The sequence below is a fragment of the Canis lupus genome, chromosome 26, assembly GCF_048164855.1.
Source record: "Canis lupus baileyi chromosome 26, mCanLup2.hap1, whole genome shotgun sequence".
Lineage (NCBI taxonomy): Eukaryota > Metazoa > Chordata > Mammalia > Carnivora > Canidae > Canis > Canis lupus.
Genome location: NC_132863.1, coordinates 13,293,927 through 13,311,359, shown reverse-complemented (window position 1 = coordinate 13,311,359; position 17,433 = coordinate 13,293,927). Strand labels below are relative to the sequence as shown.

General features: G+C 37.1%; 1 long non-coding RNA gene across 1 annotated transcript; it reads left to right on the top strand.

The window, feature by feature from the left end:
• Positions 1-2,584: 2,584 nt before the first annotated feature.
• Positions 2,585-17,420, top strand: LOC140618076 (uncharacterized). The gene is made up of 3 exons (XR_012018256.1): positions 2,585-2,708; positions 15,326-15,473; positions 17,029-17,420. It is a non-coding gene; the product is annotated as an uncharacterized lncRNA (long non-coding RNA).
• The last annotated feature ends 13 nt before the right edge of the window (positions 17,421-17,433 follow it).

The window sequence follows — 17,433 nt, the reverse complement described above, 5'->3', positions numbered from 1 at the left end:
GGTACTGGGGTCTCAAATACATTCCCACCCTCAAGGGGCCAAACCACTGCTTCTTGGATTAGAAATGCAGTTAAGTAACCATGCATGTATATTTGAGCTATAGATAAATTTCCTGCTTAAGCCTACTTAGGCCAATTTTAAAGCACATTTCTGTTCATTGAACAAAAACCACATATTGGCAGAGGGAGAGAGACCCCATTATACAACATAGTAGCAATAGGCACTACAATGTCACAATGAGTTTGAAGAATGCCCTTTTAAAAGAAAAAACAAAAACAGGAAAGAAAGAAAAACATCATGTTCTGTTAATACTCTGTGTGTATTCATTTAAAGTCATCTGGGGAGTATTAGGCACAGTGGGACTGCTTTGTTTTGCTTTGTTTTTAGTTTAACGGAGGGTTCAGGCAATGCACTTAGGCTGCGACAAGGCCTCCCACACATCAATCCCTTAAATTGATCCCGAGATTTGGTATATAAAAATTTTATGGCTCTTTTTTTCCAAGCCATCCTGCAAGATCCATTTTTAGACCTCTCAGAAAGTCACCTGCTCATTATTTCCACTGTGTGTGGGTGGGGTAGTTTGGCCCAAAGAACAGTTCCGATGTCTTTGTGCTACTATTATTGGAGATTTGTTTCTGCCAGAGGTCACGTCCACCTTATCAGTGAGTAGCCTGCTGGATCTTGAATGGATGGGGCCATTTTAGGCAGTGCATTCTGCTTAGGTTAGTAGCAGATTATAAGAAAGTCTGAGTGATTAAGTAGGTGGCTTCAAGAAGGTGGAATGTCATTCATCTTCTGTCGAGAACAAATAGGGGTCTGAGAAGGACTAAGTTAGCCATAAGGCCTTTCCCAGTGGGCTTATGAAGAAAATTCTTTGCTGTCAGATTCTTGAGACCTTAGATCGGGTTCCCAAGCAGAGCCTGAGTAAGCATTTAGTTGCATGTGATTTACTGAAGGTGTGCTTTCATGAATAGGGGGTGAGAGAAGCACCTGATCCTATCCCGGGTCCTGTCACCGTTCTCGGATCCTATCATCTTGCCTGATCCTACTACAGGGATTTTGGAATATGAGATGCACCATCTAGAGGGTTGGAGGTCCTGCATTTTGTGCCCCCTTGTCATTCTTGTCAGACAGTCATCTATTGCAGGAAGCCATCGTGGGGAGCACTGAGCAGTTTCCCAGGCCAAGAAGGCTCCCAATTAGCCAAGGATACTTCTTCAGAGAGAGAAGAAATGGAGAGCAATTAGTTACCAACAGGAGCAAGGGAATGGATACACCAGCTAGTAATATGGACCCAGGTGAGGACACCAATAATAAATATCCATTCCACACAAATTGCAACTCCTGGAGATTTGCTACAGGGGGGTGGGAGTAGAGGGCTCATTTCTTTCTAAATTGTAAACCTTTGGGTGGTCATACATGAAATAAAAGAGGACCCTTTATGGTGGTATCTTCTGCTTGCCATTAGGTATCTGATCAACTTTCATCAGACTTGTTCTAGAAAAAACCTGCTTCCCTTCAATTCCTCAAACATTCTGTGCTCTTACTGACCCCTGACATCTCTCACATCCAGCTGAAAAGCCACTATATATCCCCTAGAGTCTGGCAAAATATCTCATTTCCTCTCCAAAGTACAAAGTATATCTGTCATCTTCAGCCTAATTTATCCTCTTCTCCTTTCATTGAAATTAATTCCTGTCACATAGTCTAACATTTAATTGCTAGTGGTGTTTGCTTTCAAGATATATTGTCTTATCTTCATAAATAGACTGTAAATTTGTCTCAGGTTGGGATTCCCCAAAAGCAGAACATGACATGAGGATTTGAGTATTAAGGATGTGATTCTAGGGAACACTGACAGAGGAATGAAGAAGTGAGATAGGGAATGAGAGGCAGGCAGTTTGAGGCACATTACCAAGGTTAACTACGTTTAGCAAATGAAGCATAATTCTACTGAGGACCTCTGGAAGAATCTGCAGAGCACAGCTCAGAATTGTTCCACCCAGAGGTTGAGGAAATGGGACATTTATCCTTCAGCTCTTGTCCATCATCAAGGGGTGCCTCATGTGGGGCAGCCAACTCCCTGGTACTTCTGGCATGTACAGGCCAAGCATACTCTTTCTACCAGAGAATGCTTTCAGGCCAAGAGAGGTAGGTGACTATAATAAGAGGCTTTCAAGTAATTTGAGAACTGTGAGTGCTGGGGAGATAGGGGTGGAACATCAACCACCTCAGCTTCTGAAGACAAGAATCATGTATACATCTGAATCCACCATTCCAGTTTACAGGGAATATACAATAACATCTTTATTGGTTTCAGCGATCTGTTGTTTGCTTATGACTAAGAAGTGGTATGCAGGGTTGTTAAACACATATTTAGATTAGAGGTCCTGTAAAATTTGAGAAATAATTCAGCAGGTTTTCCTAAAACTAAATTTAATCAAGATTAAATGTCACTGTATTTGTGCTTTACCAATTGATAAAAGTTGTTCGGGATTCCAGATATTATTAAGAAGTTTCATGATTTTGGTAGGTCTGTGGATAGAGGGATATTAGAATTCTGTGCAATTTAGAACACCCACCACAAAGCCAGATTCCTAAGTTCAACCTCTAGCTGCCATGCCATCAACTCATGTTTCTCATATTCTTTATGATACTTCATGGAATTTTCTATTTGTTTCTCTAATGTTCGCCACTCTTCTGCAAAAGTAGGTTAACTCCAAGAGAAGGTATAATGTGGGGACTCTTTCCTTTATGTATCACTATCAAATGTACCTATTTTATAATGGGAAATCTCACAGTTCAAGTTCAGTATGTGACCTTCCCTCCTTGAATACTGTTTCTCATTCTTTCATGGATTCAACAAATGTGTTTCAAGTGCTTGCTGTATGCCAAGCAGTTCTAGAACTCTATCCTCAGTGAGCTTCCACTGTAGATGGGAAATTCTATCCAGTAAACAAAATAAGAGGCTAATACAGTACATGGGGAGGTACTGTACTAAGGGAAAAAATAGAGCAGGGCAAGGGGGATAAGGAATGTAAAGGGAAGGTGGCTGGGATGAGTGATAAATAGGATGGTCATTCTAAGGCAACTTTAAGAGGTAATATCTTGTAGAAAAGAAATTTTTCCATCTTTTTCCCCCAATCAGTTGGATGCTGCATTATTCTCTTTTGTGATATCCTATCCATTTTCTTATATGAGACTCCTAGTTCTTGAAATTAACTACCAACCTTCCCTGCTCCTGAGTCTATTGTTACCCATTTCTTTTCACATGTAATAATTATGAATCTCATGATATGTGCGTTTGGCTTCTTCTAACATGAATATCACTTTGCCCTTCAGAGAAGCAAACATTCTATATTTTCTCAGTTTTTAGAGTCAGTGTTATTACTACTTTTGAAGTGCTTAATGTACTAGTTTGAATAGTGACCTTGTTTTCTTTCCTTTAAGTTGCTTGGACTTTCTCCTTTGAAGAGTAGAATTTTTCCTCACTCATTTTCTCACAAAAAAAGAAAAACAGTGGTAAAACACAGTGGTAAAACACACTTTAGACATTTCAAGTTAATGTATTTTTTTCAAGTCTATTCTTTGTGCTTTGATTCATTCTACAAAACTTTTTCAAGTTTCATTCTATCTGCACACAGGACAGAATGACCAAATGCCACTGAGGACTTCTTTCCCATCTAAATTACTGCTCCAATGAGGAACATTTCTAAAATATGGCCACAGCTTATTCTCATGATTTTTAAAAATAGTCTCTAATAAGTATAAATGATGCAAAGGTATCATTTCTCTAATGATATGCATTCTCTAATGGAATGCCTTTTCCCACCTAATCATGATCTTTCAGCCTGTGGTAAGATGATGAGGACATTGAGTTTCTTCTTTTGGGATCCCTAATCAGATGTTGTTCTATTCAGTCTTGTATTTATCCTGTTCTGCCTTTGATAGATATAATGTACATTTATGGATAATAATCAATCCATTATTCAACAACCAAATATGAGGAAATTTCTCTCAGTCCAGATCAAGTTATTTTTGTTTTTCCCTTTTTTTTTTTTAATTTATGATAGTCACAGAGAGAGAGAGAGAGAGAGAGAGCGGGGCAGAGACACAGGCAGAGGGAGAAGCAGGCTCCATGCACCGGGAGCCCGACGTGGGATTCGATCCCGGGTGTCCAGGATCGCGCCCTGGGCCAATGGCAGGCGCTAAACCGCTGCGCCACCCAGGGATCCCAAGTTATTTTTGTTTTTAACAATAAACTGAAATCTATTTTTGCTTCCTGATTTCCAGACATATTTTGGAACAGGAATAAGTTTTATTGCATTTACAATTCATTGGAGCTTTACCTTTACAAGTTAAGTTAAAACAAATTATTTCCTCTAAGACCCAAAAGAAATTTGTGTTGCAGATCTTTTTTGTAAAGAATGCATATAACCATATCTAGACAAATCAAATCCTATATAAAATGTATATGGAATGGTTCAACATATAAGAAATTAATTCTTTTACAAATTAATTTACAATTTCTGTTTGAGTTAATTTTAAAAATTATTCTTCTGATTTCCATTTATGTTTAGGTTGCCTGGGACTGAAATGAAAATTCATTTTTTGACATATTTATGAGCAACACATTTAATTTACAATGAATTAACCAAAATATATAGCTCTGACATATTTTCTTTGTTCTTTGTCCTTTAATTGTCCAGTGGATATTATGGTCTGGTCTGGTTAGTGTCAGTACCCCGCCAATATGAAGGACTGGTGTTTGGCCACTAAAGCAACCCAAGCCTCTTAAGGATCATACATTAATGCAAACACCTCTAACAAGACATATTCACTTGGCAGGATGCTGACTCCAACTTGGACTCTGTGAAATAGTGGATACACCAACTTAATTTGCTTGGGCTGACTCTCCCCTTGGGACATCAAGCACAGTTGGATCAGCAAAAGAAACACTAAAGTTTTGTTGTTGTTGTTTGGCCTTGAAATCAGGAAACACTGGGAGTTTTTTCTTTTCCTTTCTTACATGAAGAGCCACTCCAAATATTCCATAAAGTTTTTTTCCTGTTACCTATCTTACCCCAAACAACAAAACCTGGAGGGGACAAGAAAGGCCTAAGTCTCATTTTAAATCACCTGATGTTGACATTTTTTTGTTATATCACAATTGGTAATCTGTTTTTTTTTTCCTTATGTTCTGGTAGCCTAGATTCATCAAGTGGCCATTAATTGATATTGTACAGTTACATTTTTATCTACCAGGGGATGTGGACTAGAGGAGGAACTGGGACAACAAGGAATGTTTGTTTGAATTTATGTCAGAGAAGCTCCCAGAATTTTGAGTATGGAATTGCTCTGTATTTGAGCCTCAAAAGTTTATAATGCTAGCATTATAGGAGCTTCTTTTCCTTGTATTTTAGTATTTCCTTGTATTTTAGTAGCTTTTAATAACTTTAAGAAGGTAATATGTTACTATTCCCCTATGAGTTTCTCCCACTGACTAACTGGGTATAAAAAATGGAATATTCTCCAAGGGCTTGTCTTTCTTCAGCTGTGAAATGGGAATAGCATAACTTGATCTGGACTCTAAAAAATGATTAAAATGTCTTTATTTTTTTAAAAGATTATTTATTTATTTATTCATGAGAGACACAGAGAGAGAGGGAGAGGCAGAGACACAGGCAGAGGGAGAAGCAGGCTCCATTCAGGGAGCCTGATGTGGGACTCGATCCTGGGTCTCCAGGATCAGACTCTGGGCTGAAGGCAGCGCTAAACCACTGAGCCACCCAGGCTGCCCCTAAAATGTATTAGCAGAACTATGTTGAGGGTAAAGAAAAGCATCTTGAGGGTAAAGAAAAGCATCTTGAGGCTGAGAAATCTTAAATCCTTGGTTCAAATCCCACATCCACTGTGGTAAACTAGACCTGGAGACTGCCTATGTGCAGGTAGTACCTGCACTTCTGAGCAGTTACAGGATCAGATGGCATGATGTATGTGTAGTCTGTGTAGCTCTCAAGTAACCAGAATGATGTGGATTAACAAAAATCAGATTCTCAGTTTAAAAGCAAAGACCTGAAGAACTGTTAGAATTATGTAGAATTATTTAAATCCTTAGAAACCACCCTAGTCAACACCAGCCTTTCACAGAAAGTACTAAGACCAAGAAGGTTGTTCGTTCTTCCACTCTCCCTCTGAACCCTCAACAATGCCTGCCTTTCTTGTTTTACTTTACTATCTTTCTTTTCTTTTTCTTGCTCTGCATTTCCCTCATCATTATCCATTCTCTAGTCATAGGTACCTACATTTGAAAAAGTATAACTAACCCACTTATATCAATGGAGAGATCATCCAAACAGAAAGTCAATAGGGAAAAAAATGCCTTTGAATTGCACACTGGACCAGACGGACTAAACATATACAGAACATTTTATTCTAAAACAGCAGAATATACATTCTTTTCAAGCACACATGGAACACTGTCCAGAAAAGACCACAATTAGGCCACATAACAAGTCTTAACCAATTCAAAACAGTCAAAGTCCTACCATGCAATTTTTCTGACTACAATGCTATAAAACTAGAAATCAACCACAGGAAAATAACTTGAAAGAGCACAAATATGAGGAAGTTAAATAAAATGCTACTAAACAATGAATGAATCAACTAAGAAATCAAAGAAGAAGTCAAAACTTACATGGCGATAGAATGAAAATGAAACACAATTTGGTCCAAAATCCTTGGGATACAGCAAAAGCCATCCTAAGAGGGCAGTTTAGAGCAATACAGGCCCACTGCAAGAAGCAAGAAAAATCCCAAATGAACAACCTAGCCTTACATGTAAAGAAAAAGAACAAACAAAACCCCAAAACCAGCAGAAGGAAGGAAATAATAAAGATTAGAGCAGAAATAAATGATACAGAAACTTAAAAAAAAAAAAAAAACAGAACAGATCCATGAAACTAGGAACTGTTTCTTTGAAAAGATCAACAAAACTGACAAACCTTCAGCCAGACTCTGAGAGAGAGAAGAAGAAGAAGAAAAAGAAAGAGAAATAAAACACCACAAAAATACAATTGTAATAGAATATTATGAAAAATTATATGCAAATAAATTGGACAAACTAGAAGAAATGGATAAATTCCTAGAAACACAGAACCTACCAAACCTGAAACAGGAAGAACTAGAAATCTGAACAGACTGATTACCAACAAAGAAATTGAATCAGTAACCAAAAAATTCCTAACAAACAAAAGTCCAGGACCAGATAACTTAACAGGTGAATTCAACCAAACATTTAAAGAAAGAGTTAATACCTATTCTTCTCAAACTATTCCAAAAACTGAAGAGGAAGGAAAACTTCCAAATTCATTTTATGAGGCTACTATTACCCTAGTACCAAAGCCAGATAAAGACACACCACACACACACACACACACACACACACACACACACACACACAGAACTGCAGGCCAATATCTCTGATGAAGATCTATGAAAAAATTCCCCGCAAAATACTAACAAATTGAATCCAATGATATATCAAAAAAAATCATTCACCATGATCAAATGGGATTTGTTCCCAGGATGCAATGGTGGTTCAATATTTGCAAATCAATCAACATTTGTAAATCAATCAATATTTGCAAATCAATCAACATGATACATCACAACAAGAGAAAGGATAAAAACCATATGATTATTTCAACAGATGCAAAAAAGCATTTGACAAAGTACAATATCCATAATGAAAACCCTCTGCAAAGTAGTAAGAACATACCTCAACATCACAGAGGTCTTTTATGAAAAAACCACAGTGAATATTATACTCAATGGAGAAAAACTGAGAGCCTTTCCCCTAAGATTACAAACAAGACACGGATGTCCACTCTCACCACTTTTATTTAACATAGTACTGGAAGTTCTAGCCACAGCAATCAGACAACAAAAGGAAATAAACGGCATCCGAATAAGTAAGAAGTAAAACTTTCACTATTTGTAGATGACATGATACTATATATGGAAAACCCTAAAGATTCCAAAAAACTACTAAAGCTGATAAAGGATTTAGTAAAGTTGCAAGATACGAATTCAATGTATAGAAATCTGTTGCATTTCCATACACTAATACAGTTGCACCAAAAATAATAAGACACCTAGCAATAAACCTAACCAAGGAAATGGAAGATCTATACCCTGAAAACTATAAAACACTGACAAAAGAAGTTGAAGATGATACAAAGCAATGAAAAGACATTCCATACTCATGGACTGGAAGAACAAATATTGTTAAAATGTCCATACTACCCGAAGCAAGCTACAGATTTAATGCAATCCCTATTGAAATACCAACAGCATTTATCACAAAACTAGAACAGCGCTAAAATTTGTATGGAACAACAAAAGACCCTGAATAGCCATGTGATCTTGAAAAAGAATAAAACTGGAAGTATCACAATTCCAGATTTCAAATCATACTACAAAGCTGTAGTAATCAAAACAGTATAGTACTGGCACAAAACAGACACATAAATCAATGGAACAGAATAGAAAACCAAGAATAAACCCACAATTACATGCTAAATTAATCTTTGACAAGGCAGGAAAGAATATCCACTGGGAAAAAGTCTCTTCAACAAACCATGTTGGGAAAATTGGATAGTTACATGCAAAAGAATGAAACTGGGCCACTTTCTTATACTATACACACAAATAAACTCCAGATGGATTAAGGACCTAAATGTGAGAACTGAAACTATAAAAATCCTAGAAGAGGACATAGGCAGTAATTTCTCTGACACCGGCCATAGCAACATATTATGTATATGCCTCCTGAGGCAAAGGAAATAAAAGCAAAAATAATCTATTGGCAGTGCATCAAAATAAAAAGCTTCTGTACAGCAAAGTAAACAACAAAACTAAGAGACAACCTACTGAATGGGAGAAAATATTTGCAAATGACATATCCAATAAAAGGCTACTATTCAAAATACATAAAAATCGATAAAAACACCCCAAACATAAATAATCCAACTAAAAATGAGTGGAAGAAATTGACAGATATTTCTCCAAAGAAGACCTACTGATAGCCAGCAGACACTTGAAAAGATGCACAATATCCCTCATTATCAGGGAAATGCAACTCTAAATTACAATGAAATGTGGCCTTATATCTGTCAGAATGACTAAAATTAAAGCCACAAGAAGTAACCAGTGTTGGAGAGGATGTGAAGAAAAATGAACCCTTGTGCACTTTCGGTGGGAATACAAACTGACACAGCCACTCTGGAAAACAATATAGAGGTTCTTCAAAAAGTTAAAAATCCAACTATCCTATGATCCAGTAATCACACTACTGAGTATTTCCCTCCCCCCCCCCCAAAAAAAAAACAAAAACACTAATTAAAAATGATAGCTGCACTCCTGTGTTTATTATAGCATTTAAAAGCCAAAATATGGAAGCAGTCCAAGTATCCATTGATAGATGAATGGATAAAGAAGATGTGATATATTCAGCAGCAAAAAGGAACGAAATCTTGCCATTTGCAACAACATGGATGCAGCTAGAGAGTATAACGCTAAGTGAAATAAGCAAGAGAAAGACAAATTCCATATAATTTCCCTCACATGTGGAATTTAAGAAACAAAACAAGAAGCAAAGGAAAAAAAAAACACAAAAGAGAGAAAAACCCAGAATCAGACCCTTAGCTATGAAGAAAAAACTGATGGTTACTAGAGGGGAGGTGGGTAGGGGGGTAGGGAAAATTGGTGACAGGGATTAAAGAGCACCCTTATCATGATGAGCACTGAGTATAGAATTGCTGAATCACTATATTGTATACCTGAAACTAAGATAACACTGTATGTTAACTATACTGGAATTAAGATTAAAAATTAAGAGAAGTATAATTTAAGTGTGGAGGGTATACATATAATTATCTTGTATCATTGTCTTTCAGTCAGCATCTCTCACAACTCATTCTAGGCCCACTTAGCGTTATCATCTCATTTCTTTAATTTGGGACACTTTTAATACGGTTCTATCATTTCAGAGGCATAAAGATTTCAAAAGTTAGTGGTAAGCTGGGGAATTTCACAGCTGAAATTTTTGTCTTTTCAGTCTTAACAATAAAACAATACAGAATTTACTCAAATCAGCAGGATAAGTCCAAGTTGCAAAATTATACCCATATTCAAATTACAATATTGGTGTTTATTTTTCTCTTAGAAAAGATGTTTTAACAATAGTTTAATGACAACAGAGTCTCTTATGTGTAACAGTGTCCATGCCATAAAGAAACTGAGAAAGTGACACTCAATATAGGATATCTTTCGATATTAATTGTCCCAATGCCACACTGGTAGATTTAAGCTAAGTTACTTTGGAAAGTATTCCCGGGCATGATGGTAGTCAGGAAATCATTCTACAATTTATAAATATTGCTGGAGGGCAAAATGTGGAAGTGGGAATAAACTGGATTTAAAGACACAAACAATTGTACCGTGTGTGTGTGCGAGAGCACGAGCAAGTGAGAGAGCAGGAGAGAGAGAGAGATACAGAGAAGCTTGCTCTGATCCACAGAGCATACAAGAGGAAGTCTGAATTTCAGAACAGACCAGAGGCAGAATGAAATCTAAATCTGGCGAGCTACTTTCTACAGTGTCTCCATCTGATGAGTTTGCAAATCTCCAGTGGAAAAAAACATCCCTCTGATTCCATTCTTATAGCTTTAGGGCATCACGTCTATAAGCACTATAATTGTTTGACCTTCATGGACAAGAGGGTGGTTTTAATTCTTTGCAAAGCTGTAGTTTGTGCAGCTGTGGACACTCCTTCAACATTTTGGGAGAAGGTACTGAGCGTATATAAAATAACAAGATTCTTTCTCACTTTCTCTGTCAACCAAAGTTGGTGGTTTCCTAAAGTGCTCTATGAAACCACATGAGGTTTCTCCTGGTGGGCTAAAAAAAGTGGTGTCCCTTCAATATGATACTCTTTACATATTCAATTATTATGCACTTTGTGGAGGCAGAGGAAAACTTTTTAAATTCATTTAAAATGTCCTTTTTCCTTAAAATAACAATTTCATAATTTTAACATAATTTTTACATAACTGATTAAGAGGCATATAAATCCACAGTCATTTAGCAAACAAATTACTAATTGTAGGTGAATAGCACTTTGTCATGTGTCATTAAGTTTTGGAATTTCTGCTTTTTGTTTTGTTTAGTTTTGTTGTGGTTTGGTTGGTTTTTGCTTTTTTTTTTTTTTTTTTTTAAGATTTATTTGACAGAGACAGAGACAGAGACAGAGACAGAGACAGAGAGGGAGAGTGAGTCCAGGGAGTGTGGGAGCAAGTTTTAAGCAGATTCTGTGCTGAGCACAGAGCCCAACATGGGGCTCGATCCCACGACCCTAAGATCATAACCTGAGATGAAACAAAGAGTTACTTAGCTGACTGCATCACCCAGGCACCCCAAGAATTTCTGCTCACTTTAAATCTATTCCTGGTGACACTCAGATACCTAAACTGTACCATGAAATCTATACTTAGTTGAGGTAAAAACATTTAAGAGACCTAGAGCATTCAAGCAAGAGGTGCTTTAAAAATTTCCACTGAGCATATTCCCTACTTTGGGGGATAAGGAAAATTTTACATTTCACCAGTTATGGAAGGACTCTCAGGTGGAAATTCAAGTGAACTGGTACCACAGATCCAGTTCATCACTGTGATAACTTAATATCATTCATGGATTGGTAATCAGGGTAACCGGTAGCTCACAGCCCTTTAACCTGGCTTGGTGATTTTATAGAAGAGACATATTAAATGTAGTAAGGCGTGGCTTTTACCTGTTGCGTCTTTTCTTCCATTGTCCTTTTTTTACACTAGAAAGAGTGGCTGGCTTCTCTTTAAATTTAAAGAGATTTAAATTTTCCAAATCTCTCTAGCTTATGCTTTCAATACTCTTCCCATAGCCTTGGCCCTTACCATTTCAGTACACACACTTGAATCCCAAAAGTCACAGTCTACATCTTGGCCTGAGGATTTGTTCTGAAGTCAGATTTGCCTGTGCAAGAAAGAGGCAGGCTGGAAGTACTTGGGAATGAATGTTCCCCCTGGAGCAGCCGTTAACCAATGACTGATGGGAGTTAGTGTTCCATAGTCTAGCTCCTGCTGCCTTTGAGGAAGGTTATCTTGAAGCATGTATTCTACACTGTCTCCCAGAGTTCCCCAGTTAGAGCTGAGCCCCAGGTGTCCACAATCCCACAATAGCTTCTCTGATAAAGCATCTTACTGGCTGCCTTCCATTGTTGCTCCCCTAACAGCGCTTCCTAAAATTCCTCCCAATTTACTTTTAAATCTTTGTCTCAGGGCTCCCTTCTGGGGGAATCCTGGAAAATTGTTAATAGACATGCCTTCAGCCTGACAATCCCTCAAACCCCCAAAGAACTAAATAAGCCACCTCCTATCCCCAATTATTAAAGGTCTAAATCTCTAATTTGGAGTATATTTTCATGGTTTTTGTTTGGGGCATACCATTACTTTGGAAAATCTGCAACAAAAAAAATATATTACACATATAATATTTTCCAATGTGTCTCTGTGCATATATTCTTAACAAGCACCTGCTTCAGACTGAAGTTCTGGTCAGCAGCCAGGAGAGGCCTGGCTCATAAAATCCTCAAGAGCTGTGTAGGTCAGCAGCTCTGGAAAATGAAGTTCACTCTTAAAATTAAAATGTTGCAGGAAAAAAAAAATGTTGCAGGGATAATTTCTGACATGCAGCTTTTCAGATAATTGGCCTCCATAGAATGAAAAGAACATTCATCTATCTTTCCTTTTCCTCCAAGCAATTTAAGGGCTTAAGCAAATGGAGTTTAATACAGTTTATAGGGGCCCAAGGCAGTGTTCACCTATATCAAAATCACTTGTGAAGCTTTCTTAAAATACATTTTTTCTGAATTCCATCTTGAGTCTATAGAATCAGAACTTCTGGAATTGAGGAATTCACATTTTACAATCCCTCTCCCCCTAAAATAATATCTATAAACTCTTAAGTTACATTGACTTGGTGCTTGATAAGTTTTTTTTCACTTTTCCTTTCTTCTAATCTCATAGTTAAGTTGAATCAGATTGCACCATTCTTTTGACAATCTAAAGGAAACATATTTGCATGTACACCCTGTAGAATAGTATTTACTTAAGCCTAGGCTTAACACAAAATAATAAACTTAATAATATGTCCAAATTCCTATAATAAAAATGAAACAATAAATGCATAGAAATAGGAGGAAGAAATTACACCCATTAAATGCATCTAGCCTGATGAGTGATAGGATGGCTGCCTATTCAAGCTGGAAATTTTACACATGATCGAAGCTTTATTTAGTCTAATGGAATGTGCTTCCTGAATTTGACTGTGACTAAGCCAGAGCACAATAGCAAGTATTATGTGATTGACCTGAGCTCATTCCCATCTCTAAGTCATTGTGATTCAGTCTTGACTGCCTCTTTCTCTCAGGTAGCTAATAACCTTGCTGTTCTCCTCTGGTTTTAAAATTCATTCAGGATATTACAGAAATCTACTTGGCAGTCTGTATGCATCATGGGTTCATCTTTGTAGCCTCTCTCTTAAAACTCCTGAAATCACTGAAGATTTAGCCTCATTCTACAGGGCAGGAAACACAATCTCAGTGATTTATGGAAACAAAATTCACAGCAAATGTTATTAGTGGCCAAGATTAATGAGCCTGTCTTACTGCTAGATAATCACATGGGTGTACTCATGCCATGCTTATTGCACCAGCCCAGTAGAGATAACCTCAAAATGTTTTTTGGGAAGAATTTAATATTTGAAATTTCCAAGAACGATATTATTCTCAGACGTTTCAGAACACTCATACATATCCTTACATTTATTTGTCTTTATATTAAGAGAGGCGGGGATGCACCAAAACCTGATTGGAATGTGTGGCTTTTGAACATTCTTAATCCAAACTTTTCCTGTCCTCATACATTGCTTAGCCACTGAGTATAAACCCATAAATATAGCATCAGATGTCAAAATGCTCATAAAGTCTGGGAAAAATGTTGTTATTCCCATAGTTACCCTGTGTTGTCCATGTCAGCATCCATAATGATACTCAAATTGTTTTGAGAGTTAGAATTAAACACAATTAAACATGTAGGGGACCTTGATTTTAGGGGAAATGTAGTTCATTCCCAAACAATCCCCCAAGGGTGGTACATTTCTAATGTAGATGTTAAGGTTATGATTGGCCAGAGGTGTTGTGAAGTGGACATCTCCAGATGGCCTCCATATAGGTCCATATAGGTCCATATAGGTCTTCAGACCTCCATATACATTAACACCCAGTGCTCATCCCATCAAGTGCCCCCCTCAGTACCTGTCACCCAGTCACCCCCACCCCCTGCCCACCTCCCCTTCCACCACCCCTAGTTCATTTCCAGAGTTAGGAGTCTTTCATGTTCTGTCTCCTTTTCTGATATTTCCCACTCATTTTTTCTCTAAGACCTCTCTTTACATACCATGCCTCTGAGTCTATCCCCACATAGTAAGGAGATGTGACCTTTACCATCAATTAAAGAAAATCCTATGTTTTTCCTGTGATTTTTTTTTCAGAGATTCAGTGTGGATTTACTCTGGACCACTGGCCTGCCTATGAATTCTAGGAAGTGTGCAGTTATCTGATAGTAATCTAGAATTCATATTGACCTATGAAAGACATACAGCTTATAATAACTTAAACCGCATCTCAAGTTTCCCCTTCTCTAGAGTCAAGAGAAGACAAAACATCATCAGGCAATATCCCTCATAGAAACACTAGATGTTGATTCTGGATCTTCAGCATTATAATCCCAAGCACTTCAATCTTGTTGACAGCATTTCTTGTATTCTTTACATTATGGAATTTTGAACATTCATGAACTAACATGGTTAGTTCAAGCTGACTTCCATCTATTTCCTACTTGGGGTCCTGGACCTCTTCCACTTTGTTGTCACATTGCTAAGTTAAGGTAAGGGAAGGGAGACTACTCGCCCCAGCGTGATAGTGTTATCACATTGGTTAGGTCCTGACAGATGAACTGACGACTTAATGTCGTATACGTTCTTTTAGTATAGCCACTCATATTTGACTTATGTTTCCATTTTTTATGGTCACTCTCTTTGTGAATGTATGTTAGCTGCTCTTGGAGATAGTTCCAGAGATGATATAAGTAAAAATATATTGATGAACACATCAAACAATTCCTTGCTACTTAAAAATCCCTGGACTAATCTCAGTCCCTCTTAAATCTAGAATGTATGTTCTCAGGGAGCAAAAATGGGGAAAGATACTGATTGACTGAAAGAAATCCACTCATCAAGCAACCAATCTGCTGAAAGCCAACCTGGCTACCATTTGCATATAAACATTGGTCATTCAAGAAATATTGAGGACTCTTAAGGTAAGAAAACTATTTTTGTTTTATCTAGTATCATTGTTATTAAATCAAGGCAATTTCATTGTATTTTTTTCTATAATATAAATAGTAATATGTATTACTTATTAAGTATTATTTATATCATTACCTAACTTTCCACTGTGATGTGATCTGCATATAATAAAAAAAAGAGCAAATGAGTAAATAAATAAATCCTTCCAAGAAATGGTTAGAAAAAGTCAGCATTGAAAAGTAAAGAAACAATGGGATCATACAATGAATTTCTCTCTCTCACACATACACACACATCATCTTAAATCCAAGTCATTGACCTTCTATATATTTTTAATAGATAACAGTGCAGGTTGTTTGAATGTAGATTCATAAAGACTTTTTTAAAAATATACTTTTAATTTTAATTTTTTTTTGAGAGAAAGACAGAGCAAGGAGTAGGGGTAGAGGAAGAGAGAGTATCTTAAGCAGTCTCCATGCCCAGTGCAAAGTCTGACATGGGGCTCAATCTCATGACCTGAGATCATGGCCTGAGCCAAAATAAAGAGTTGGATGCTTCACTGACCAAGCCACCCAGGTACCCCAATAATTGCCCATTTTAACTAAGGATTTGAACCAGCTTGGCCTACATTGTCCACATAAGTAGAAGTATTAAAAAAAAAAACAAATGATACCAATGATAGTAACAGTTACAAGAGTTTGTTAAGCTAGACTGTCTGGAGGTAAGAGACTATTTTGATTAATTATTCTGTGTGCAAAAATCTGTTAATTTTTCAGAATAAAATTGTTTAGGTTTCCATGGAAACTGAGATGCCAAGCCATATTGTTGTACTATGCTTCATAGAATCTAGGGTAACTTCCTTGACTTCCCCTTACCAGCTCATGGTCAGAGGACAAGACTCACTCCCTGAATATCAGTTTCTCAGTTTAAAAATGAGAATGAAAGTACCTGCTTCATTTCTTTCTAAGTGGGACAAAGCTGGACTCAGATATTGGCCAATGATATAGGCATACCAGTTGGAGAGCTGAAATATGTTATATAATTTTTGTGGTGGCAAAACAAGTAATATGCAAGGGACAGAGGGTTTTCCATGGTTTACTAATGACTGAGTATTTAAGTAGAATATTCAATCTGCTGGCTATTAATACAAACAACTCTAGGTAGCCTGAATCTAATAAACTCTGGGCAAATATTTAATCAATATATTGTGGTTTGACTAAGGGAGACTGTAAATCCTTTAGCCTAAGGCTCAATTCAATCATGCTTACTGCAGTTCTGAGAGCTTGTCCTGAGAGAATGATGATCAGTGTTGCCTAGACTTATCCATCTAACACTAAATCCACCTATTTGACCAGCCCCACTAAAGCCTTATCAGTCACAGGAAACTGTATTCCTAGATGGTGTTATTTAATATGCTACTTAAAAAAGGAGCATTTTCTATCATGCTAAATATCTCATCCCATCAGTTCCACAAAGCAATGTTTTTATCGGTTTATTTCAGGTGGAGAAAATCTGTCCATGTAAGTCTAGAAGGCATGCTAATTATTATTTTCCTTTTAACTTTAGGAAAAAAAATCAGACTAATGCAGTCTATTGTCTTATTATATCCAATTGCTCAGCCCCTCTTGTAAGAGAATTATAAATCTCTTATGTGTTGCCATGTGAACTGCAGTGACTTCCTTTGGAGAAGAGACTTCTTGGTTCAATGATACCACTCTGCCTATGTGATTGCTTTCATCAGTGGAATGTGAACAAAGTAACACATGTCATGTCTGAAGCTGTGAGTCATGTATGATTCAACCATCTCCATTTTTTTTCTGAGAAAGATAAGCATCAAAGAAAGGCTACTGCTTCTCCTTATGTTCTGGGATAAATGTACGTGGAACAGAGTCATAGTTAATGGGCAGCTACTACAGCCTAATGTAAAGTAAACAGAAAATAAACTTTTGTAAACCTTTGTTGCTGGGTTTC